Raw genomic sequence first — 26,431 nt, 5'->3', positions numbered from 1 at the left:
AATTTGCGACACCTACACCTGTTATTGATTCTGATATGTCGCATGTTATTGATGATGCCACTTCTGCTATGCATGATGCTTATGATGAAACAACTTCTATGCTTGATAATAATGTGCCATTAGGTGAATTTCTTGACGAACAACTTGCTAGGGTTAGAGAGATGAAATTATTGAAAGAGATAATATTGATGAAAGTGATGATGAAGATTCTCCCCCTAGATATGAATTGCCTGATGTGCCTGAGGGTTATGTTATGGATGAAGAAACTGCTAGAGAGCTTTTTGCTTGCAAAGATAGATATGATCTTAAGAAACTGTTAACTAAGCTGAAACAAAAGTATTTGAATGCTAGAATGAAATATGACCCTGCTTTTGCTACTTCACCTATCTGTATTTCTGATAAGGATTATGATTTCTCTGTCGAACCTGAGTTAATTACTTTGGTTGAATCTGATCCTTTTTATGGCTATGAATCTGAAACTGTTGTGGCACATCTTACTAAATTGAATGATATAGCCACCCTATTCACTCATGAGGAAAAAATTCGTTACTACTATATCCTTAAGTTATTTCCATTCTCAGTAAAGGGTGATGCTAAAACATGGTTTAATTCTCTTGCTCCTGGTTGTGTGCGTAGTCCCCAGGATATGATTTATTACTTCTCTGCTAAATATTTCCCCGCTCATAAGAAACAAGCTGCCTTAAGGGAAATATATAATTTTCTGCAAATGGAAGAAGAGAGTCTCCCACAAGCTTGGGGGAGGCTTCTCCGATTACTTAATGCTTTGCCTGATCATCCTCTCAAGAAAAATGAAATACTTGATATCTTTTATAATGGACTAACCAATGCTTCCAGAGACCACCTGGATAGTTGTGCTGGTTGTGTTTTCAGGGAAAGAACTGTTGAGCAAGCCGAATTGTTATTGAATAATATATTGAGTAATGATAATGATTGGACACTTCCTAAACCAACTCCTAAGCCAACTCCAAATAAAAGGGGTATTCTATTTCTCAGTCCTGAAGATATGCAAGAGGCAAAGAAATCTATGAAAGAAAAGGGTATTAAAGCTGAAGATGTTAAGAATTTACCACCTATTGAAGAAATACATGGTCTTAATAACCCGACACAGGTAGTAAAGGTAAATTTTCTCTATAGATTTGATGAAGGTGATATTCCACGTAATAAGTCTGCTAGCCAATGCTTGGTTGAGATTGATAATTTTATTGTTAAACAAGAAAACTTTAATGCTTATGTTGGTAGACAATTCAAACGTAATGCTTATATGGTTGAACACTTGAGTGATTATATGTCTAGAGTTAAAGGTGACCTTAAACTTATTAGTAAACATGCTTCTATGGTTACCACTCAGGTAGAACAAGTTCTTAAAGCACAAGATGATTTGCTCAATGAATTTAATAATAAGAAAAATAATAATGCTGTTAGAGTTGTGACTGGAGGGGGTAGAATGACTTAGGAATCTTTGTATCGTAGGGGCCACCTTAAGAGAGTTGAGCAAGATTCTCAGAGAACTAATGTTAATGCACCTAGTCCTTCTAAGAAGAATAAAAAGAAAAATGATAGGACTTTGCATGCTTCTAGTGAACCTGTTGTTGACACACCTGAGAAAACCCAATGATATTTCTATTTCTGATGCTGAAACGCAATCTGTAATGAACATGAACGTAGTGATAATGATGATGTTCATGTTGATGCTCAACCTAGTAATAACAATGATGTATAGATTGAACCTGTTGTTGATCTTGATAACCCACAACCAAAGAATCAACGTTATGATAAGAGAGACTTCGTTGCTAGGAAGCACGGCAAAGAAAGAGAACCATGGGTTCAGAAACCCATGCCTTTTCCTCCTAAACCATCCAAGAAAAAGGATGATGAGGATTTTGAGCGCTTTGCCAAAATGATTAGACCTATCTTTTTGCGTATGCGTTTGACTGATATGCTTAAAGTGAATCCTTATGCTAAGTATATGAAAGATATTGTTACAAATAAAAGAAAGATACCGGAAGCTGAAATTTCCACCATACTTGCCAATTATACTTTTAAAGGTGGAATACCAAAGAAACTAGGAGACCCAGGAGTACCAACTATACCATGCTCCATTAAAAGAAACTATGTTAAAACTGCTTTAGGTGATCTTGGAGTCGGTGTTAGTGTTATGCCTCTCTCTTTATATCGTCGACTTGATTTGAATAAGTTGACACCTACTAAAATATCTTTGCAAATGGCCGATAAATCAACTGCTATACCTGTCGGTATTTGTGAGGATGTGCCTGTTGTGGTTGCAAGTTACTATTTTAACGGACTTTGTTATTCTTGATATTCCCGAGGATGATAGTATGTCGATTATCCTTGGTAGACCCTTTTTGAACACTCCAGGGGCTGTTATTGACTGCAACAAAGGCAATGTCACTTTTCATGTTAATGGTAATGAGCATATGGTACACTTTCCGAAGAAACAACCTCAAGTCCACAGTATCAATTCTATTGGAAAAATTTCAACGATTACTATTGGTGGTTTTGAAGTCCCTCTTCCTACTATCAAAAAGAAATATGATATTCTTATTGTTGGGGGCATGCATATCCCTGTTGAGGTAACCTAGTGGTATTCGAACATTCTCCGGTTTCATGTTATTCGGAAAGAGTTTGTTAACAAGACTTGATCAACCTTGTTAGTGGATTCCTTTTGATGAGCACGAGAGGGATGAAGTTAGAAAGCACAACTCTCTGTACCCTCCTTTTACCTTCTATTATTTAGATTAAATAAAGCAAAAATAGTATTTTCTATCTGTTTTCTGAATTATCCTTGCAATAAAAATACCCCGAAAATAAAAGTTCTCCAAATGTCCTGAAAATGAAATATGATTTTTTGTAGAATATTTAAGAATTTCTGGCACTGAGAACACACAAGGGGGGCCACCATTTGGCCACGAGGGCACAGGGCGCGCCCACCCCTGCCTCGTGGGCCCCACGTGGACCCCCTCCACTTATTCCAGCACCCACTCACTTCATCTTCCTCCAGAAAAAATCCTCCCATAGCGCAAACCCGTGTTCTAGCTCATCTTGCTGCCATTTTTAATCTCTTTGCTCAAAGCTCCATTCACAAAACTGTTTTGGGGGATTGTTCTTCGGTATGTGACTCCTCCAAAGGTCCAATTAGTTTTTGTTCTAGTGCTTTATTTATTGCAATTTTTTGCTGCCAAGGTGACCCTGTTCTTGAGGTTGCATGTCAAATTTATATGGTCAAAAGTAGTTTTAATGCATGATATAGCCTCTAGGCACTTGTGGGAGTAGTTGCTATCAATCTTGTTGAGTTTGGTTCACTTTTATTTTGAGTCACTAAAATTTCAGAAAATTTTCAAAGAAAGAAAAATGCATAGGAAAATGTACCAAGGTGGTTCCTCAAGAAAGCAAGGACCAAGGCTTGCGATATGTGAGCCAGACGATGAACCACCGAGGGAAGCTCAAGTGCGGCCTTGTGAATGGCCGTCAGAGGAGTTTATGGTCCAGGCAGGCATCAAGGATGAATTTGACGCGTATCTACGTAATGCTGATCTTGAGGACTTCATGTCTGATAAGTGCCTACAGTACCACTACCTAACCGATTCCTTTGTGAGGAGGTTTAAATTTACATCCTCGCGCAATTCTCACACTTTTTTATTTGATCTTTATGATAAATCATATACCATGGACCTAGAAGATTTTAATACTGCTTGTAAACTCCCGCAGTGGGGCAATGTTAGTGAACCTTGCAAATCTGAATATAAAGACTTTCTAGTATCACTGTGGGGGAATCTAGAGAAATCACACAAGCTACCATAGGGAGCATTCATTTCCCTTCTATTGGGGACATAGCTATTGAGGTAACCCGTCCAGGAGGGGCCAGGTTAAGCCCAGGGCGGCTTATCAAGACAAAGCCATGGGCTGATGAAGATGGCGGTTTATCATGTAGACTCATTGAGGGCCCGAAGCCCGAAGGTAGCTTAAGGCCCAATAATTATAAACCGGCATATAAGTATAACTTGTATTATAAGGCATGCATATTTACTCACCGAGCCGGACACGTTGTTTATGAGCCGGCTCTGTCGGAGTAAATGGCCACGGGTAGCCTAACCGACTGCCCCTGGCTCTTCGAGAAAATTATCAGGCCTTAGGGCCTTCAAGCATTTTGAGCATTGGGCCGCCTTCCCTGGCCGGCTACCTCTGAAGCCGACTCTCGGAAGACGACCCAGCCTCAGCAACCTCCCCTCCGAGATAACCACGGGATGGCCGACTCCAGGGAGCCGGCCATAGAGGATGCCGACTCCCCGGAGCCGGCCATGAAGAGCACCGACTCCAAGAAGCTGGCCAAGACCGCAACCACTAAGACTGCGCCCACATAACGGTGACAAGACGGGGTGTGGCCACAGTGCGGCCCACTACCCCCAAAGCCCGAGGCAGGCATGGCCACAGGGCGCCGCACGGGACGGCCATCTCCCGTCCGGCGCGGTACTGTAGCCATGCTGGCCTCAACGTCACCCACGACGGACGCCAGTACGGCCCACGGGCGGCGGGCCCCTTTAGCCAGAGAGAGGCGCGAAGGCGGCCCGGCTCTCCCCCAGTCGGCCAAGGGCGTAGCCGGCCCCCAGAAGCCGGCTACCCCCTTCCTCGAAGCATGTGCCACATTAAGGAGACAAGACGAGGTAAGGCTACAGTGAGAGCCCTCGAGGCGGTACAATGTAGCCACGCTTACCTCGACGAAGCCCTCGTCATCAGGGGCGAGGCTACAGTAAGCAGCCGCCGACAAGACCCTAGGCGGTGGGGCCGGCCTGTCGACCAAGAGGCCGGCAGCCGGCGGGACCCACCAGTCGGCGGGCCCCAACGGCCGGCGGAGAAGCCGGCGAGCATAGACATTGACGGCTGGGACCAGTGCCCAGCCGGATTACGATTGTACCCCCGGGGGGTAGGCCTATATAAACCCCCCGGGGCACCCATGCAAAGGGTTGGCTTCTGAATATAGCACAGACACCACAAAGAGAGAGAAGTGAGAGCTAGACTTGTTCTTCTTCTCCCTTGAACCCAACAGCTCTAGGAGCGATTGTAGCTACTTTTACTGATCTAGTGATCATGTGGAGACCCCGTAGAGCAGGACTAGGGGTGTTATCACCTCGGAGAGCCCCGAACCTGGGTAAGATCCGCCGGCGACTTCTTATTGGCACCCACAATGATAAGCCACCCGTTGGCATATGTCGCACCAACCACCCGACATTTGGCTCCCACCGTGGGGCCAGGTGCACCGTCGTCCGGAGACCTGTTCTGGATGGGAACCCTCTTCCTCCCCCGCGAGCGCAGCCAACCTGCTATGCCCGATGGCGTTTGCCTCGACGCGCTGCAAGGCGTCGACGACGCCTGCGCACCAAGCTGCCTCGCCGATCTGCTCGGCGAGACTCGCATCTTCGACGAGCCTGCGTCCGACGCAGGCACGGACTACCCCGAGAGCCGCCTCGTCAGCCTCCTCGACCGGCTTCACGTCTCCAGCGAGCCTGCTGCAGATGTGGAGTCGGTCGGCTCCACTGACCCGATGCTTGTCGACTCCGACACGGCATCGCTCGACGCTTACCCCTCCGACGTGGTGGTCTTCGACGATCCTCTCCCTCGAGCTGACAGCGGCAGCAGCGCTGTCACCGAAGTGCTGGTCATCGGCCACGTCGCCAACTCGGGTGAGAACGTCCGCGACGCCCTGCAAGCGGCGATGCACGACCTCTCCGTCCCCATCCCGGCCGATGCCGACGCCGAGACCCTAGAGGCACGCCGCCTTGCCCTCATCGCGGAAGGCCAGAAGATAGCCTCCATGAGACGCCTCACCGAGGCCCACCAGCGCGAAGTCGACCGCGCCGCCTTCGGTATGCCGCTGCCTAGCGGCTCGAGCCGAGCCGGCTTCGTCCAGAAGCGCGGCGCGGCCATCGCCAGCATGCTGGGGGCGGATCGCCCCGTCTACGCCACCCCGCTCGAGAATCTGCGGGTCGCTCAGGCGGCCGCAGAAGAGCTCAATGGGCTGGGAGCCGATGAGCTCCCCTACATGACAAGACGGATCCAGCAGCTGATCGACGCGGCTGCAGAACGGCACGAAGCCGGCGCCCGTGCTGATAGTCATCCCCCGCGCTGGGAGCACGCCGCGACGTCCCGCTCGCCGACTGCGAGCGGCACTCGCCAGAAGAAAGACAAGGAGCCGGCTGCAAGCCGCAGCCGGACTCGCATCACCATCGAGCGCGACACGGAAGGCCGCCCGCGAGCGGTGGAGCACCAAGGAAATCTGCCTCCCCCCGCCTCAAAGAGAGCGACGCCTCACCCCGCCGCCTATCACGCACCCGACTCTTGGCGACCGACTCGGCCACCGAGAAGGAGTCGGCGAGAACGACGCTCGCCACTGGATCGACCGCCTTGCTCGATCCCTGGCGTTAGAAGAAGAAGACGATGTCGGCCCGCCATGCTTTGGCCCCCGCATCCGCGACGAGCCCTTCCCCATAGGGTTCTCGCTCCCCAGAGACACGCCCAAGTACAACGGCTCAGTGAAGCCGGAAGATTGGCTCATCGACTACTCCACGGCCGTCAGCATAGCCAACGGCAATCGGCGCGTCGCCGTGAAGTATGTCCCCCTCATGCTACAAGGCACGGCGCGCACATGGCTCAACAGCCTCAAGCCCTACAGCATCAACAGTTGGCTGGACTTCACAGAAGTCTTCATCCGCAACTTCACCAGCACCTACAAGCGGCCTCCCAAGCCTCGCCAGCTCTCCCTCTGCGTCCAAGGGCCCAACGAGTTGACCCGCGACTACCTCACGCGGTGGGCCGAGCTCCGCAACTCCTGCGAGGGGGTGCATGAGGTCCAGGCCATCGAGTACTTCACCGCCGGGTGCCGAGAGGGCACCCTCCTCAAGCACCGACTCCTCTGCGACGAGCCGGCTACCCTCGACGAGTTGCTGGTCATCGCGGACAAGTACGCCACGGCCGACTCCTCAATGAAGACCGAGCTCCGAGTAGACGCCTCGGGGAAGCTGATTGCTCCGGCTCCTAAGACGCCGGCTAGCGACCCTAATCGGCGCCCCTACTAGAATGATCACAAGCGCAAGGCTCCCATGCCGACTTCCACCATTCGGCAGGTGGCCACCGTTGAAGATGAGCAGCCCGAAGAACGGCCCGCTCCCAAGAAGAAGGGTGGCAGGCCGGCTTGGCAGCCGGCTTTCTCCTATGAACAGGCTCTTGATGCCCCCTGCAAATTCCACAGCGGCGCGAAGCCGTCCAACCACACAACCCGAAAATGCCATTGGCTCACCCGCATCACCAAGGGCGAGGGGATGTTGCCGCCTCCGCCACCCGGTCCGCCGCCTCCAGCCCCCCAGCAGCCGGCGGCTCGGCCGGCAGTCGGCGCCATCCAAGACGAATTCCCCGAAGAGCACGCCGCCTACGTCGTCTTCACCAGTCAAGCCGACGACAAGCGCAGTCGACGCCGGCAGCATCAAGAAGTTAATGCAGTCGCCTCTAGCGCCCCCGAGTTCATGCACTGGTCAGAGAAGCCAATCAGCTAGAGCCAGGCCGTCCACCCAGAGGTGATGCCCTCTCCTGGCTCCTATGCAATGGTCTTGGATGTCACCCTCGCGACGGAGAGGCGAGCTGCCCGATTCTCCCGCGTCCTGATAGATGGCGGAAGCAGTATCAACATACTGTACCGCGATACCATGGAGAAGCTGAACATCAAAGCGAAGCAGCTCATGCCGAGCCGCACCGTCTTCCATGGTATCGTCCCCGGCTTGTCTTGCTTCCCAATCGGCAAGATTAAAATGGATGTTCTCTTCGGAGACAAAGATCATTTTCGCCGAGAAGCAATCTGGTTCGAGGTAGTGGATTTGGAGAGCCCCTATCATGCTCTGCTTCGCCGACCTGCTCTGGCCAAGTTCATGGCTGTGCCCCACTACGCCTACCTGAAGATGAAGATGCCGAGCTCGAAGGGGATCATCACGGTAGCCGGCGACTACAAGAAGTCCATCGAGTGCGCCATGGCCAGCAGCCGGCTGGCCGAGTCCCTCGTGGTGGCGGAAGAGAAGAAGATGCTGGAACGGGTTGTGGCCATGGCCGGCAAGCAGCCCGCCTTGTCCCCCAACCCCAAAGATTGTGATGCGCAGGGCTCCTTCCAGCCTGCCAAAGAGACGAAGAAGATACCTCTGGACCTGGAGAATCCGGAGAGGTTCGCTGTCATTGGGGCGAACTTGGACAGTAAATAGGAAGGCGAGCTCGTCGACTTCCTCCGTGAGAATCGAGACATCTTTGCATGGTCCCCAAAGGACATGCCGGGTGTCCCGAAGGATTTCGCCGAGCACAAATTACATGTCCGAGCTGACGCGAAGCCGGTCAAGCAACCCCTCCGCCGACTGTCAGAAGAGAAGCGAAGAATTGTGGGAGAATAGATAGCCCGGCTCCTTGCCGCCGGCTTTATCATGGAAGTGTTCTTTCCAGAGTGGCTTGCCAACCCAGTTCTGGTTCTGAAGAAAAATAACAAGTGGCGTATGTGTATAGACTACACCAACCTGAACAAGGCCTGCCCAAAGGATCCGTTTGCTTTGCCACGGATTGACCAAGTGATAGACTCCACAGCCGGATGTGAGCTGTTAAGTTTTTTGGATGCGTACTCAGGGTACCATCAGATCAAGTTGGACCCAGCTGACCGCCTGAAGACTGCCTTCATCACACCCTTTGGAGCTTTCTGCTACCTGACTATGACATTCGGCTTGAGGAATGCCGGTGCCACTTTTCAGCGTTGCATGCAGAAATGCCTCTTGAAACAACTCGGCAGAAATGCCCACGTCTATGTAGACGACATTGTGGTGAAGACAGAGAAGCGCGGCACCCTGCTGGAAGACCTGAAAGAAACATTCGCCAACTTGCGCCGATTCCAAATCAAGCTCAACCCCGAGAAGTGCGTGTTCGGAGTGCCAGCCGGCCAGCTGCTAGGCTTCCTGGTCTCCGAACGCGCCATCGAATGCAACCCTATCAAGATCAAGGCCATCGAGAGGATGGAGATTCCCACCAAACTGCGAGATGTGCAGAAGTTCACTGGCTGCTTAGCCTCCCTGAATCGTTTTATCAGCCGACTAGGAGAGAAGGCTCTCCCCCTGTACCGACTCATGAAGAAGTCCACTCACTTCGAGTGGAATGACCAAGCCGACCAAGCCTTCCATGAGTTGAAGAAAATGCTGACCACTCTCCGCCTGTCCTGGCAGCGCCGACTAAAAAGGAGCCCATGCTCCTCTACATCGCCACGACTAGCCGAGTGGTCAGTACTGTTGTCGTGGTCCAGCGCCCGGAAGAAGGCCGAGCCCAGCTAGTCCAGAGGCCGGTGTACTATCTCAGCGAAGTGCTATCCGTTTCAAAGCAAAACTACCCGCACTACCAGAAGATGTGCTACGGGGTGTACTTCGCTGCCATGAAATTGAAGCCCTACTTCCAAGAGCATCCCATCACGGTCGTGTGCACCGCCCCGCTCGCCGAGATCATAGGCAGCCGGGATGCATCCGGCCGGGTGGCTAAATGGGCCATTGCGCTGGCGCCCTACACAATCTTCTACCAACCCCGCACCGCCATCAAGTCCCAAGCATTGGCCGACTTCCTCGTCGACTGGGCCGAGACCCAGTACCTACCGCTGGCTTCCGACTCTACCCATTGGCGGATGCACTTTGACGGTTCCAAGATGCGTACCGGCTTGGGAGCCGGCATCGTCCTCACCTCTCCCAATGGCGACAAGCTCAAGTACACGCTGCAGATCCACTTCGCCGCCTCCAACAACGTGGCCGAGTACGAGGCGCTCGTACATGGGCTCCGGCTAGCCAAAGAGCTCGGCATACGCCAGATCCTGTGTTACGACGACTCAGACTTGGTGGTCCAGCAGTCGTCTGGCGACTGGGACGCCAAGGACGCGAACATGGCGAGCTATCGGTTCCTCGTCCAGTAGATCAGCGGATACTTCGAAGGGTGCGAGTTCCTTCACGTGCCAAGGGCCGACAAGGACCAAGCAGATGCCCTAGCACGGATCGGCTCCACCCGACAAGCCATACCGACTGGCGTCTCCCTCCAGCGCCTCCTCAAGCCATCCATCAAGCCGTCTCCAGAGTCGGACTCTATCTTCGTACCGCCTGCGCCAGATACAGCCGGATCCGACTGGAGGAACCCCACAGGCGGCACAGGGACTTCGACAACTGGACCGGGGACTGCCGTAGTCGCACCCAGCCCGGGGACTTCAGAACCCGGCCCGGGGACTGCAGCAGTCGGCCCGGGGACTGCAACGACACAAGAAGCGGTGGCCGACTCCAATTCCACGCCACCCAACCCACCCACCCGAGTCATGGTGGCTACATTAACAGAAGAAGAAGTCATAGCTCCGTCATGGGCCCAGCCCATCCTCAAGTTCCTAGTCAGCAGAGAGCTGCCGGCTGATGAGATCTGCCGGCTGATGAGATCTCAGCAAGACTAGTGCAACGATGAGCCGCAGCATACGCAATAATCAACAGAGAGCTTGTGAAGCGCAGCGTCACTGGAGTCTTCCAGCGTTGTGTCGAGCCAGAAAAAGGAGTGGCAATCCTCAAGGATATCCACCAAGGCGAATGCGGCCACCATGCGGCCTCAAGATCACTTGTGGCCAAGGCTTTCCGCCATGGTTTCTTCTGGCCGACTGCCTTGGAGGATGCTAAAGAAATAGTCAAGAGCTGCAGAGGATGCCAAGTTTTTAGTTCCAAGCAACACCTGCCGGCTTCTGCACTCAAGACCATTCCCTTCACCTGGCCTTTTGCCGTCTGGGGACTGGACATGGTGGGCCCTTTCAAGACAGCCCGCGGCGGCTTGGCACATCTACTTGTCGCTGTGGACAAGTTCACAAAGTGGATCGAAGCGAAGCCGATCAAGAAGCTGAACGGGCCGACTGCCGTGACATTCATCACTGACATCACTACTCGGTACGGCGTGCCGCACAGCATCATCACCGACAACGGCACGAACTTTGCCAAGGGAGCACTGGCACGTTTCTGCGCGACGCAGGGCATCTGACTGGACTTAGCGTCTGTTGCCCACCCGCAGTCAAACTGCCAGGTCGAGCGAGCAAATGGACTCATCCTCTCCGGCATCAAGCCCCGACTGGTTGTACCACTGGAGCGATCGGCCGGCTGCTGGCTCGATGAGCTGCCGGCTGTCCTCTGGAGTCTGCGCACTACACCCAACAAGTCGACCGGCTTCACTCCATTCTTCCTTGTATATGGTGCCGAGGCTGTCATCCCAACAGACATCGAGTTCGACTCGCCTCGGATCACCATGTACAATGGAGGCGGAGGCCAAAGAAGCAAGAGAAGACGGCGTCGACCTACTAGAAGAAGGCCGGCTATTAGCACTCAGCCGGTCCGCCATCTACCAGCAAGGGCTGCGCCGCTAACACAACCGCAAGGTCAAGCCAAGATCCTTCCAAGAGGGCGACTTTGTGCTTCGGCTGATCCAGCGAACAGCCGGCCAGCACAAGCTCTCGGCCCCTTGGGAAGGCCCCTTCATCGTCAGCAAGGCACTCGGCAACGACTCCTACTACTTGATCGACGCGCAAAAACCAAGAGCACGCAAGAGAGATGACTCCGGCAAGGAGTCGGAGCGACCATGGAACACGAACCTGCTGAGAAGATTTTACAGTTGAAAGCAGTATGTATCATGCTCCCCTTTTGTATTAAGTACAAACCAAAAGGCCCCCCGAACAGTACTCGGCGACTGCCTTTGTTTATCTATGAATGACAAGTGTCATATCCATGAATGTATTATTACATTTGATTTCTTGTCTGGCACCGGGTTCGACTAGTCGGCCCGGGGACTGGCCGCCTTGAGCTATAGTAAAAGTTCTACCTGAAGTCAGAAAAGTAGTGTGCCGGCTCCCGAGTCCTCTCTTGTTGAAAGTCGCAGCTCGAAGAACCGACCGTCCGACTAGCAAGAGACAAGGCACAAAGGATGCCCACACGAAAAACGGCTAAGGACTAACGAACTTATATAGCAAAAAGACGGCCTCCAACCACGCTTGCCGGCTGTCAGAACAGCCGGCTGGCCGGCTTCCTATACACTTAGCTCCAATCCAACAAAGCTAGAGTACTTGCCCTCCCAATCGGGCAAGCACTTCTCCAGCAACAGATTGCAGAGCAACTGTCTGTCTGGGGAGGCGGCAACCAAGGGAGGGCGGCAAAGGAAACAGCAGAAGGATGAAAAGCAAAGTACGAGGAAAAGCCAAATGCATGCATAACTTATATACATATAAAGCCCCCAATAGGCCGGCAATAGACATAAGTTCGAATACACCCCCAGTGGGTGGAATTGTGCAGACTTAACAGAATATTGTTCCAAAAGTGACAAGACAGGAAAACAAAAGCCGGCAGACTAGACTAGGGCGCGGCGCAGGAACTGAGCTGGTCGGTGGAGACGGCCTCGCCAACTGAAGGAGTGGCCGCCTAGCGGGTCTCGGCTTGGCCGCCACCAGGGGCAGGCGACGCACTCGCGCGTGACGTGGTGCTGGAGTCGCGGTCAAGCTAAGGCTGGTCGGCTGCTCCACCAGCCGGCTGGTCGGCTGCTCCACCAGCCGGCTCATCGTCTTCACCTTCCTCCTCCTCCTCTTCGCCCTCATGGCTGGAGTCGATCTCCTCCGCCGAGTCTTCACCGTCTGCCGGGTTCAGCCCGAACCACTCCTCCGGCTGGGCGACACAGTTGTCGTCTACCTCGGGGGCGAAGACGCTGGTGTCGGTGTAGTCGGCGATCGCCGAAGCCCGCCGGATGATAGCCGGCCGCGCCGGCTCCAGCTCCGTGTCGGCTTGCTGCCGCCAGGTAGCCAGCTGATCCAGGCTCAGGCCGGGATACCAGGCCTTGACGAACTCCAGCGCCCGCCTGGCGCCGGAGCGAGCCGCCGAGGCCTTCCAGGCTTCGAAGCGGCCGACTGCCACCTCCAGCCAGTCGACAGTCCGACTGGGGGTGCGAGGAACCACTTGGCCGGGCCAGAGGGCGGCCAAGACTTGTGCCCCGGCACGCTGAAGCCGGCGGAGCAGTCGGTGAGTCGGCTGGATGCGAGCCTGGATCGCCAAGAGCTGCTCCTCCAACGAACGGCCGGCGGTTGGCGAAATCTCGAAGCCAGCCTGCCTCTGCGCCTGGCGGCGGGCCTCGATGGTCTGGTTGGCAGTGGTAGAATAACCAGGGAAATATTCTGCGCAAGAAAGAAGAAGAAAAGAAGAGAAGAATACCAAGTCAGAAAATGAGCCAAAAGTGGCAGATGGCAAGAAAGGACGAAGAGGTAGGCAGCTTACCGTCAACCAGATCTTCGATCTGACCATAGCCAGAGATCAGAGTTTGCCTGCCTCAGCCCAGCCAGCCGCCTCCGTCTCGTACTCGGCCTGGAGGGCGGCATAGCGGTCCTGCACCGCCTTCAGAGCCGCCTTGTGGCCTTCCTCCTGGTCGGCCAACTTCTTGGCCAGGCGGTCGCGTTCCTGCACCAAGGCGGCGAGCTCGGCATGTTTGGCACGAAGGGCAGTCTGAGACTCTCCCAGCTGTGCCCTCAAACTGGCGTTAGCTGCTGCAGAGACGGCAGAAAAAAGAAAGAACAGTAAGAGGGAGTCGTCAAGGAAGATCCGACCCGACTGCTCAGCAGTCGGCCCGAATCTCGGGGACTATACCCAGTTGGTGCGCTGACGCGCCCCCTCATGAGATAAAGAACAAAGCACGTACCTCGGCTCTCAGTAAGGTCGGCGGTCTTCTGGGTCAGCTCCCGAGCCTGGGAGTTGAAGGCGGCCGCACGAAGATTGTGGTAGTCCTGCAAGATAGACAGAAGATCGAAGTAAGAACAAGAATAGCAAAGACAAATCCACTAAGAAGTTCCAAGCCGCCTGCTCAGCAGCCGACTCGGAACTCGAGGACTACACCCAGTGGGTGCGCTGACGCGCCCCCACGGAAGAAATCAAGATCAACAAGAAATCAAGATCAAGAAGAAGCAAGATGGGAAGACTTACCCGGATGGCCGCCCGCGTCGCAAGGAACTCGTCGGTGTACTGCCTCAGCGCCGTAGCCTGGGCCTGGAGCCGGGTCCGGACGTCCTGCGCGGCCACGTTCATCACGGCCGTGCCTCCGCCCGGTGTCCACCCCGAGGTAGCGCTGGCCGCCTCCGCATCCTGGGCCGACGAGCTGGAGCCTGCGGCCGGCTGCGGCTCCGACGCGGCCTTCTGCGGCTCCGACGCAGCCTTCCCCGCGCGCCGGCTCGGCGGCATCCGGACTGCCAGCTCAGTCCTCGCGGCTGGCTCGCCCCCGCCGACTGCGCAGGTGGCAGATCAGGCTGGCCGCCTTGAGCCGGCCCAGTCAGCGGGGTCGACACCGGCGCCCTCTCTAGGACGACGACGTCGTCGTCCCTCTCCAGCCCTGGCCGATCGCCACTGGCTCCTTCTGGCGAGGGCTCCGGGGCCCCAGGCGCTGCGACGCGCAGTGGTGTGACCAACAAGACCCCTTCCACCGCCGCCGCAGCTGCAGCCTTAGCTTGGGCCTTGGCTGCGGCGTCGGCGCGCGCCTTCGCCGCCTCCTCCTCCTGCGCCGCCTGGGCGGCGGCCGCCTTCCGCGCCTCCTCCTCCCGCGCCTCCCGCTCCTCCCGCGCCTCCCGCGCGTTCCGCTTTGTCGCCGCCTGAAGGTCGGCACGGGGGTCCACGCGACGAGTGGTGCTCCCAGACCCCCTCGGCGACTCCACGACGGAGCCGGCAGCCGCCCGCTCGAGCGACAATGGAGCTCTGGTTGTTTGGAGAAAAAGACAAGGATTCAAGAACCACCCGAGAAAAGAAAGAAAAAAGAGTACACGAAGGAGTTGAGCTTTCGCCGACACGGTCTGCGGTTGCTTCACCGTCTTGCGGAAGCGAGCCGCCTTCGCGGCCGCCTCCTCCCGCCTGGTTGCTGCCGCCCCGCCCCTGGGTTTCTTCGTCCGACTGCCGAACAAACCCTGGGCGGCGCGACGCTTCTGCCCTCCGCCCCGAGCAGGCGGTGCAGCGGAGGAACCCGCGCCGCGTCCAGATGCCGGCTGGCGGCGCGGGGCGACTTCGGCCTCATCGTCGTCCGGCCAGTCGTCGAAGGTGACTCCGTGCCCGGAGCCGCCTGCTTCGCCGCCGGCCTGGCCACCACCCGGCTCGATGTTGTCGTCCATAGCGGCCGCCCCCAACTCGGGGTCCTCCAGATCGTGTTCCGTCCGGTCGGGGACGAATCGACGCTCCGTGTCTGACCCGCCGGCCGGCCGAAGAAGAGGGCTCTGTCGAAAAACAAGCCGACTAAGTTAGAGTCGGCCAAGAGGAACTCGGCAACAAAGTTAAGAGAAAAAGAAGAAACAAGGAGAGCATACCGTGGGCGGTGGATTGGCTCAGCTGTATGGCTCCTTGCCGAACTACCACTCTTCGGAGAATTTGCAGTTCGCGAGGTAGTTCACCATATAGGCGACCTCCTCGTGCGGCATGTCCTTGGTGCACATCCGGCTCGGATCGAGCTGGCCGCTCATCTAACAGATCAGATGAGGACGGCTCTGGAGCGGAAGAACCCAGCGCGTGACGAAGGCGGCCAGAAGGTCGGGCCCCGTCAGGCCCTCCGACTGGACCATCACCCGCAGTCGGGCGATGGCTGCGTTTCCAGCCGGCGTCAGCGTCACGGCCCGGAAGGACCACTGGGGCCGCCTGCCCGCCGGTGGGCCGGCTACGTAAGCCGGCAGGTTGATGTAGTCGCCCCGTGGGGCGATGTTCCGCACGTAGAAGTACGACTTTTGCCACTTTTTCACCGATTGGATCAGCGTGATGACGGGGAAGGGGTTGTCGGCGACCGACCTCCGTGACACGATGAAGGCGCCAGTCTGAGCCGGCACGCCCTGCATGCGCGTGCCCAGCTTGGACTGGAAGAACTCCCCCCAGAGCTCAAGGGTAGGGAGGACGCCGAGGTAGCCTTCGCACAGGGTGACGAAGGCTGATAGCAGCACCACCGCGTTTGGGGTGAGGTGGTGCGGCTGGAGCTGGTAGAAATCGAGCCAGGAGCGGAAGAAGGCGCTCGCTGGCAGGCCGATGCCGCGCAAGAAATGCAAGCGGAAGACCACCCGCTCGCCCTCCCACGGCTCTGGCGGAGGAACTCGACGTGATCCTCGTGGACGTTGGAGCCGTCCCAATCCCCGCCATACTGCTCCGTGGCGGGAGGCATGGCGAAAACAAGCGCGGCGGCGGAGGAGCGCGTGGTGGAAGAGCGCGGCGGCGAGGCGCTGTCGCAAGAAATGGCGGGAGGAAGAAGATGGTGGAAAAAGGAGGAGCGTGCGAGAGCCTGTCGCTCTCCCCCCTCCCCCTACTTATAGCTTCGCGAGGTGAAGCCGGAGAGGCCGGACGTGGGGTGAGACGTGGGATTAACTGCACCCACTCCCCCCATGCCCCGCGATTATTGCGCCCTAAAGGCATGCCGAAACTGCCGCGGGGAGGCGTGCGGGCGGTTTCGGGCTGCAAAGGATCCACGCCTGCGCCCGGGCGTGGATGTGGCGGGCCCCCCACCCTGCGGCGACGCCCCGTCGCGCGCGTGGGCTGGCAGGCTTTTTTGCCACGTGGTCCGCAGACGGCAAGTAGCCGTCCCGCGGCCCGGAGCATGCGCTGGCGCGTTCCCGCCCTCTGATTCCAGACTTCTTGACCAAGACGGCGTGCCTAACCAAGGCCGGCTCCCAGCTGCCGGCTTGTCGAGATAGGAAGCTGACCGAGCTTCTCGACTCCTACCCAACCTCGAAGCCCAACCAGCTTCGGGGACTACTGTCGGAGTAAATGGCCACGGGTAGCCTAACCGACTGCCCCTGGCTCTTCGAGAAAATTATCAGGCCTTAGGGCCTTCAAGCATTTTGAGCATTGGGCCGCCTTCCCTGGCCGGCTACCTCTGAAGCCGACTCTCGGAAGATGACCCAGCCTCAACAACCTCCCCTCCGAGATAACCACGGGATGGCCGACTCCAGGGAGCCGGCCATAGAGGATGCCGACTCCCCGGAGCCGGCCATGAAGAGCACCGACTCCAAGAAGCCGGCCAAGACCGCAACCACCAAGACTGTGCCCACATAACGGTGACAAGACGGGGTGTGGCCACAGTGCGGCCCACTACCCCCAAAGCCCGAGGCAGGCATGGCCACAGGGCGCCGCACGGGACGGCCATCTCCCGTCCGGCGTGGTACTGTAGCCATGCTGGCCTCAACGTCACCCACGACGGACGCCAGTACGGCCCACGGGCGGCGGGCCCCTTTAGCCAGAGAGAGGCGCGAAGGCGGCCCGGCTCTCCCCCAGTCGGCCAAGGGCGTAGCCGGCCCCCAGAAGCCGGCTACCCCCTTCCTCGAAGCATGTGCCACATTAAGGAGACAAGACGAGGTAAGGCTACAGTGAGAGCCCTCGAGGTGGCACACTGTAGCCACGCTTACCTCGACGAAGCCCTCGTCATCAGGGGCGAGGCTACAGTAAGCAGCCGCCGACAAGACCCTAGGCGGTGGGGCCGGCCAGTCGACCAAGAGGCCGGCAGCCGGCGGGACCCACCAGTCGGCGGGCCCCAACGGCCAGCGGAGAAGCCGGCGAGCATAGACACTGACGGCTAGGACCAGTGCCCAGCCGGATTACGATTGTGCCCCCGGGGGTAGGCCTATATAAACCCCCAGGGCACCCATGCAAAGGGTTGGCTTCTGAATATAGCACACACACCACAAAGAGAGAGAAGTGAGAGCTAGACTTTTTCTTCTTCTCCCTTGAACCCAACAGCTCTAGGAGCGATTGTAGCTACTTTTACTGATCTAGTGATCATGCGGAGACCCCGCAGAGCAGGACTAGGGGTGTTATCTCCTCGGAGAGCCCCGAACCTGGGTAAGATCCGCCGGCGTGCATGTCTTCGCCTCATCCCGTTTCCAGGCACCGGCGACATCTTATTGGCACCCACAATGATAAGCCACCCGTTGGCATATGTCGCACCAACCACCCGACAGGCTCGGACTCTGTAAGCCGCCGGGGGTCAACCTGTGTATATAAAGGGACGACCCGACGACGAGTTAGGGGCAAGAAACAAGAGATCAAAAGCTAGGTCAAGCGTATTCAGTCCTTGGTAATCGAGACATAAGTAATACCACCTCAAACTGGATTAGGCCTTTACCTTCACCGCAAGGGGCCGAACTAGTATAAACTCCCTATGTCCTTTGTCCCGTTTAACCCCTTTAAGCTAATCTCATTACGATGGCTCCACGACAAAGTCCTCACACTAGGACATCTGCCGTGACAATCCCATGACACCTTCCATACATTATTTTGCTCTCTTTATAGGTAGATGCATTAATTGTAAAGATGAGTCTTGTCACATGTGCGTTCCAGATCTTAGTGTCCTCAAGAGTGCGGTATTAGGTGATAAACAATATAACTTGGGGGCCATTGTTGCACGAAGGTTGCATCTTAACGGTACAAGTGGAGATTTGTTTGGTGGAATTTATGCAACTCGTGTAGCTAATTATCTTGGTGTACCCATACATGGAAATGATATGGAGTTGCCTCCTGCTTATCTAGATTATAGTGCTATGGTTCGCCATCAGTTTCTTGAGGGGAATGAATAGTTCCTCCAGTACCGACTAATCTTTGATAGACATCGCACTGTGCATGTTGCCCTCCCTACTCATACTTTCTTTAACTTTCAAGCAAAAAGGAGATATGTTATAACCAGGGAGGAGGCGAACGAGTATGAGAGGAGGACGGAGGCAGCTCGCCTGCAAGCTGCAGCTCTTCAGGCAGTAGCTGCTGCATCTCAGTACAACCGCAGCTACGACTTTGGATATCCGCCAGGCCAGCAGTGGCCATAGACCAACTTAGGCCAAAAGCCTAAGCTTGGGGGAGTACGTATTTCTCACTGACATTACATTCATGTCCACACACTCATGCCAGTTGTCGGTGCTCATACTTTTTCATTGTACTATCCATGCTAGTTTATTTTCTATTCTAAGCCTTCTTCTTGTGTGTTTGAAAAACCTTAAGAAAAAGCAAAAAAATTAGTTGTAGCTTTTAGCTAGTTTACTTACCATGCCTGTAGTAGTATTAATTAAAAGAAAACCCAAAAAGATTTCTTGTTCTTCTTTTGCTTGTTGGGAGCTTTCCCGTGTAAATAGTTTTATTTCTTTTCTTATTCTTTGGGGGTCGAGAGGAGAAGACCATGATGAAAATGTTGAGTGGCTCTCAGATGCATTATTATTGATTTAACCAAGAGCCCATATTACCTTGTCTTCTCCCTTGTATTAAATGCTTGCAGATTCCAGCTTAGTCCAATGCACGTGCCCTATTATTATTATCCACACCGTTCGGTCGTGCGAGTGAAAACCAATAATGACGATATATGATGGACTGATTGAGATGATAGAAGCTGGTATGAACTCGACCTATCTTGTTTTTGTAAATAAGATTAGTTCATCGTTCCTGATTCAGCCTATTATGAATGAAACATGTTTGCAATGACAATTAGAGATTATAGTTGCTCATGCCATGCTTAATTAGCTAGGAGTTTATAATGGTTTACCTTGCGTGCCAACATGCTATTAAAATGGTCGTGATGTGGTATGATAGGGTGGTATCCTCCTTTGAACGATTCAAGTGGCTTGACTTGGCACATGTTCACGCATGTAGTTGAAACAAAATCAACATAGCCTCCACGATATTTATGTTCACAGTGATTTATATCCTACTCATGCTTGCACTCATTGTTCATTAATCTTAATGCATGTTCATGACTGTTGTCGCTCTCTAGTTGGTCGCTTCCCAGTCTCTTTCTAGCCTTCACTTGTACTAAACGGGAATACTGCTTGTGCATCCACTTCCATAAACCCCAAAGTTATTCCATATGAGTCCACCATACCTTCTTATATGCGGTATTTACCTGCCGTTCCAAGTAAATGTGTATGTGCCAAACTCTAAACCTTCAAATGAAATTCTGTTTTGTATGCTCGAATAGCTCATGTATCAACTAGGGCTGTCTATATGTTCCATGCAAGGTGGATTATTCTCACAATGCGTGGACTCCGCTCATCACTCATGAGAAAATGGCGGGTAACCGGGATGCCTAGTCCCATGCTCAAATCAAATCAAAATAATTGCAAACAAAACTCCCCCAGGATTGTTGTTAGTTGGACGACACCCGTTGTTTCGGACAAGCCATGGATTGATGTTTGTTGGTGGTGGGGGAGTATAAACTTTACCATTCTGTTTGGGAACCGCCTATAATGTGTGTAGCATGGATGATATCGAGATCTCTTGGTTGTTATGTTGACAATGAAAGTATGCCACCCAAAATATTATTTATCTCTATTTCAAAACTCGAGCTCTAACACCTCTGCAAATCCCTGCTTCCCTCTGCGAAGGGCCTATCTATTTACTATTATGTTGAGTCATCATCCTCTTATTAAAAAGCACCAGTTGGAGAGCAACGCTCTCATTTGCATGCATTGCTATTAATTTACATTGAGTATGAATGTGACTGGATCTCTTTTACCATGAATTACAATGTCTAGTCAGTCCTTGATCTTCAGGGGTGCTCTGGATCGCATTTATGTTTTGCGGTCTCATAAAGGGCTAGCAAGATACCATCTTGTATATCATGTTATGATTGTTTTGAGAAAGTGTTGTCATCTGAGATTTATTATTATTGCTCGCCAGTTGATTATGCCATTGATATGAGTACACATGAGACCTAAATGTTATTGTGAATATGGTTAGTTCATAATCTTTGTTGAAAACTTGATGCTGGCTTTACATATTTGCAACAACAAGATCAAACAGAGTTTGTAAAAGTTTTTCTTTATCACTTTTAGTTTGTCAACTGAATTGCTTGAGGACAAGCAAAGGTTTAAGCTTGGGGGAGTTGATACGTCTCCAACATATCTACTTTTCCAAACACTTTTGCGCTTCTTTTGGACTCTAACTTGCATGATTTGAGTGGAACTAACCTGGACTGACGCTGTTTTTAGCAGAACTGCCATGGTGTTATTTTTGTGCAGAAATAAAAGTTCTCGGAATGACCTGAAAATCCACGGAGACACGTTTTGGAATTAATGAAAAATATTGGCGAAAGAATCATCATCAGGGGGCCCACACCCTGTCCACGAGGGTGCAGGGCGCGCCTCCCCCCTGGGGCGCGCCCCCTACTTCGTGGGCCCCCTGGGACTCCACCGACCTCAACCCCAACTCCATATATTCGCTTTCGGGAGAAAAAAATCAGAGAGAAGGATTCATCACGTTTGATGATACAGAGCCGCCGTCAAGCCCTAATCTTCTTCGAGAGGGCTGATCTGGAGTCCGTTCGGGGCTCCGGAGAGGGGAATCCATCGCCATCGTCATCATCAACCATGCTCCATCACCAATTTCGTGATGCTCACCGCTGTGCGTGAGTAATCCCATCGCAGGCTTGCTGGACGGTGATGGGTTGGATGAGATTTACCATGTAATCGAGTTAGTTTTGTTAGGGTTTGATCCCTAGTATCCATTATGTTCTAAGATTGATGTTGCTATGACTTTGCTATGCTTAATGCTTGTCATTAGGGCCCGAGTGCCATGATTTCAGATCTGAACCTATTATGTTTTCACGAATATATGCGAGTTCTTGATCCTATCTTGCAAGTCAATAGTCACCTACTATGTGTTATGATCCGGCAACCCCGAAGTGACAATAATCGGGACCACTCCCGGTGATGACCATAGTTTGAGGAGTTCATGTATTCACTAAGTGTTAATGCTTTGGTCCGGTACTCTATTAAAAGGAGGCCTTAATATTCCTTAGTTTCCAATAGGACCCCGCTGCCACGGGAGGGTAGGACAAAAGTGTCATGCAAGTTCTTTTCCATAAGCACATATGATTATATTCGGAATACATGCCTACATTACATTGATGAACTGGAGCTAGTTCTTTGTCACCCTATGTTATAACTGTTGCATGAGGAATCACATCCGACATAATTATCCATCATTGATGCATTGCCTACGAGTTTTTCACATATTGATCTTTGCTTAGTTACTTTTCCGTTGCCACTGTTACGATTTCTACAAAAACTGCCACTGTTACTTTTGCCACCGTTACCGTTACTTCCATACTACTTTACTACTAAATACTTTGCTGTAGATATTAAGTCTTTCAGGTGTGGTTGAATTGACAACTCAACTGCTAATACTTGAGAATATTCTTTGGCTCCCCTTGTGTCGAATCAATAAATTTGGGTTGAATACTCTACCCTCGAAAACTGTTACGATCCCCTATACTTGTGGGTTATCACTCCCCCTCTCTGCTCTCGCTCTCGCACGCCATAGCCGCCGCGCCACTCACATCCGCGCGCAGCGCCGCCTCTGTACGCCGCCATTGTGGCCACAGCCACGCGGGCTCGAAATCGAGCATGTCACCGCACTCACCACACGCGCAGCAGGCCGTAGCACCTCTCCGTGCCCCCTGCCGTGCATCCTAGCACCGAACCCGAGCACACCCGAGCTTTGACCGCCGCTGCCGAGCTCGTGGCTGTCGTCTCCGGCCGCCCTAGCTGCTGCTGCTTTCCGCAACGAGCACGGGTGAGCCCCAGCTCCCCGCAGCCGCTCTCTACCGTCCATTTCGTCGCCGGAGCAGCGAGCCCGAGCCCCTCCGTCGTGGTTCCTGCCGCCGCCGGCTAAACACCGGCATGTTAGCTCCTGCGACCAGGGGTTTGACCTCCCCTGGGTCAATGACAGGTGGGACCAGCCCCCTGCTAATTTTGGGTTAGCCAAAATTAAACCTTAATTACCTCTGTTAATCAGCCTACTCACTGATCAGTGGGTCCCACGTGTCAGGTTTGACCTGGCTGACATCCGTTGACCTGTTGACGTCACACTGACGTCAGGCTGATGCAGTAAATCATTATTGGATTAAAAATAATCCAGGAAATTCCAGAAAATAGTTAAAACTTCTAAAACTCATAGAAATTCAACCGTAACTCCAAATGAAATAATTTATATATGAAAACTTATCACAAAAATCCAATCTATCCATCTATTCCATTTTCATGCATATTTGAACAACTTATCCCTGCTGAGGTCAAATCAATTAAATGGCATTTAAACAATTACATATGGAGTTTAATTTTGAACCTAGGGTTCAAACCAACTTCATTTAAATCGTTGCTAGTTGCATTAGCTCAAATCACAACATATTGCCATGTCACTTTCATGCATCATACTGTTGCATTGCATTGATTGTGTTTCCTCTCTGTTGCCGGTATTTGTTCCCCCTCAGTAGACGTTGTTCCGGCGATGAGTTCGATGACACCGTGAAGAGCTATACTATCTTCACAAGTGCCAGGCAAGCAAAACCCCCTTGTTCATTCCGATACAATCCCACTCTCTCGCTTCTGCTCTCTTTTACTGCATTAGGACAACAACGATTCAACTGTTACATGCTGCGGTAGTTGAACCCCTTTCTCTGCATGACATGTCATTGCCACAGTAAATATATGAAACCTACTAGCATGAGTAGGAGTTGTTTGAGCCCCAATGTGCCTACTCATTCATGCTTGTTGTCATGCCTGCTACTACTTAGAGTTGAGTCAGGTCTGATTCATCGGGGATGAATTGGAATGTGGTGAGCACGTCCTACTATTGAGAGCTAAGTGTGTGAACACGATTTGGTAAAGGTAGCGGTGAGAGGCCATGTAGGAGTACATGGTGGGTTGTCTCATTGAAACCGTCCTCAGGAACTGAGTTCTGTGTTTGTGATCCATGAACAGCTACTACCACACGTTGGGCCCTGAAATATGACCCCGCTCGACTTATTAACCCCCCTGTCCTCTATCCAGGAGTTGCAAGTAGTTTCTGGTGTTTGTAGTATGCTGGAGGCCGTGCGCAGCGCTGACCCAAGCACTAATAGGGAAAACCTTATACACAGAATCTTAGCAGCAGCGTGGTTTAAAAACAAATGCTACTGCTAATTAGCCGTAGCGAGCTCCAGTAAACCGCGCTACTAACACCCACATAGCAGTAGCGCTCTAGGTGAAACAAGCGCTACTACTATAATTGTCACGGCGTTGCCTCCAGGCTATATATAGTTGTAGCGCCCTTCCCCTGGACGCGCTACTGCTAAAGTACTCAGTAGCAGCGTTTTTCTTCAAAACTCGCTGCTGCTAAGTATCACCGCAACTAATTAAGTTTAGTCCCATACTGCTAAGCGAACAAGGTGTTTACCACCTTAAATACGTTACTTCTCAAACTATCTTGAGCACTTCGTCTTCATTGAACTATATGTGTAGGATTTGTGGCTGCAATATGAATCTTCACCAGTACCTATACAAGTACTGTGAGGATTCATGTTGACTATTTAGATTCTACACAAAAAGATCAATGATGACCATTGTATATTTTTTATGTTTTTACATGCTTAGACTTATAGCATATTTCCAGGATAAAGCGGTACTGATAAAAAGAAATAACTGCTTCCTTTAGCAGTATCGTTTGTTTCTAAAACGCGCCATAGCTAAGTTAGCTATAGCGTGTTTCCTTAAGCGCGCTACTGCTAGTTCGACTTAACAACCCGCGCGGGCTCAAAATTTTGCTATGTTATCCTTCCCCCCTTTTCCCTGCTCCTCTGTCGCCGCCGCCCGAGGCCGCCCTCAACCTCACCGCCGCCACCCGCCGCCGCTCTCGACCTCACCGTCGCCGCCCTCGACCTCACCGTCTCCGCCCTCGACGTCACCGCCGCCGCCCGTGCCCGCCCAGGACCGCCGCCTCCCGACCCCGAGCCCGCCCTCGCCGCCCTACCTCCGCCACCGAGCACCTCCACGCCACCGTCTCTCCCCTCTCTGTGTAAGCCCCCACCCCTCCCCCACCCCCCCTCTCTCTAATTAGTTAGTAGATGTTTTTTGGTAGTAGTAGATGTTAATTAGGGTTCATAGATAATGATTTTTAGTAGTAGTAGATGTTAATTAGTAGTAGCGATGGTACTAGTTACCTAGGGCAGTATGGTTAATAGTAGATGTTTTTTACTATTGTATAATGTAATTTTTTTACTGTTTTTAGTAAGTGTTTAAAATAATTAGTAAGTAAATTAATAAACTAGTTGAACTAGTTTAGTTTTAGTTGAACTAGTTTAGTAAGATATGATGTAGATAAAAACATGTATATCTTGTGTTGCTCAAATAGGATATGTGGTTGCCCAAGTGGCCTCTGTTTTGCAGGAGTGTTGATTAATTTCCGTTTCGGCAAATTTCAGGTGCTCGATATGTCCTTTTTCAGCAAAGGTCATGCCGGATTTTTCCATGAATTCTGGCATGACTTGTGCTAGAATATGTAGGAAATATCGAGTGGCCTGGATTTTCTCGAAAAATAATTAAACGACATTTCGACAGACCGATAGTCAACCCGTGATGAATAATAATGATCTAATTTAGGTTTTTTAGTACATATATTTAATTGTACAAGTTTAATCTTTGAATTACAAACGTAGGAAATGTCGTACTCGGGCGACGAATGTCTCCCGGGGGAGTGCGACTGGTGCCACGACGACCGAGGTATGTGTGATAGGTTCCTTGACCTGGGCGAAGATCGACGCTTCAGAATTAAGCTCGAGGATTCCTTTGATGTTGAAACGGTACGCAACGACAACAAGTGTTTTTTCGTAATTAAGCACGACTTCAACTATTTCAATGTGTACTTTTCATCTTTTGCAATTCGACTAGCTTATCCCATGCTATGCAAGACGCTATGTCTTGAAGAGGATGGGTTTTGAAGACCATGAAAGTATGGAAACAAAAAAATACACCTAAGGACCCATCATGATATGGATTTTGAAGTAAATCTGTACAATTCTCAGAGTGTAACCCATTTTGGTTGCCAAAATTGGGAAGCACTTTACAAGATGTATGGTTTTTATGAGGGTATGCTTGTCACCATGGATCTTGGTGATCCTGACATCGAGCAAAACAATATGGACATTTGGGTCCTTGTTGATACGCTTCCGATTCTACCGCTATGTGAGTTTCTCAAACATAGTTATTAACTAATTTATGTTGTTTATTTCAAAATAGTTGACAGCTTATTTCCATTGACAGCTTATTTCCATTGGCAGCTTATTTTCATTCTTCAAAGAATGTGCGGAATATGGTAGACAAAACCCACTACACCGATGGCTCCGAATTAACTTATAAGGAGAAAATCATCTGATCGCATTTTGTTCTGATCTTGAGAATTACAACACCTATTATCGAACTCCTCCAAATTATGGTGAATACGTGCCACTAGTGCACGTGTTGAACCACGGTAACTTCTACGGAGATACCCTGGTATGATTTTTTACTATTACGACATCCATGCATCTTTTGCATACTTCTAAAACTAGTACATCA

This window comes from Triticum aestivum, chromosome 5D (assembly GCF_018294505.1).
Source record: "Triticum aestivum cultivar Chinese Spring chromosome 5D, IWGSC CS RefSeq v2.1, whole genome shotgun sequence".
Taxonomy (NCBI): Eukaryota; Viridiplantae; Streptophyta; class Magnoliopsida; order Poales; family Poaceae; genus Triticum; species Triticum aestivum.
This window is presented reverse-complemented; position numbering follows the sequence as displayed.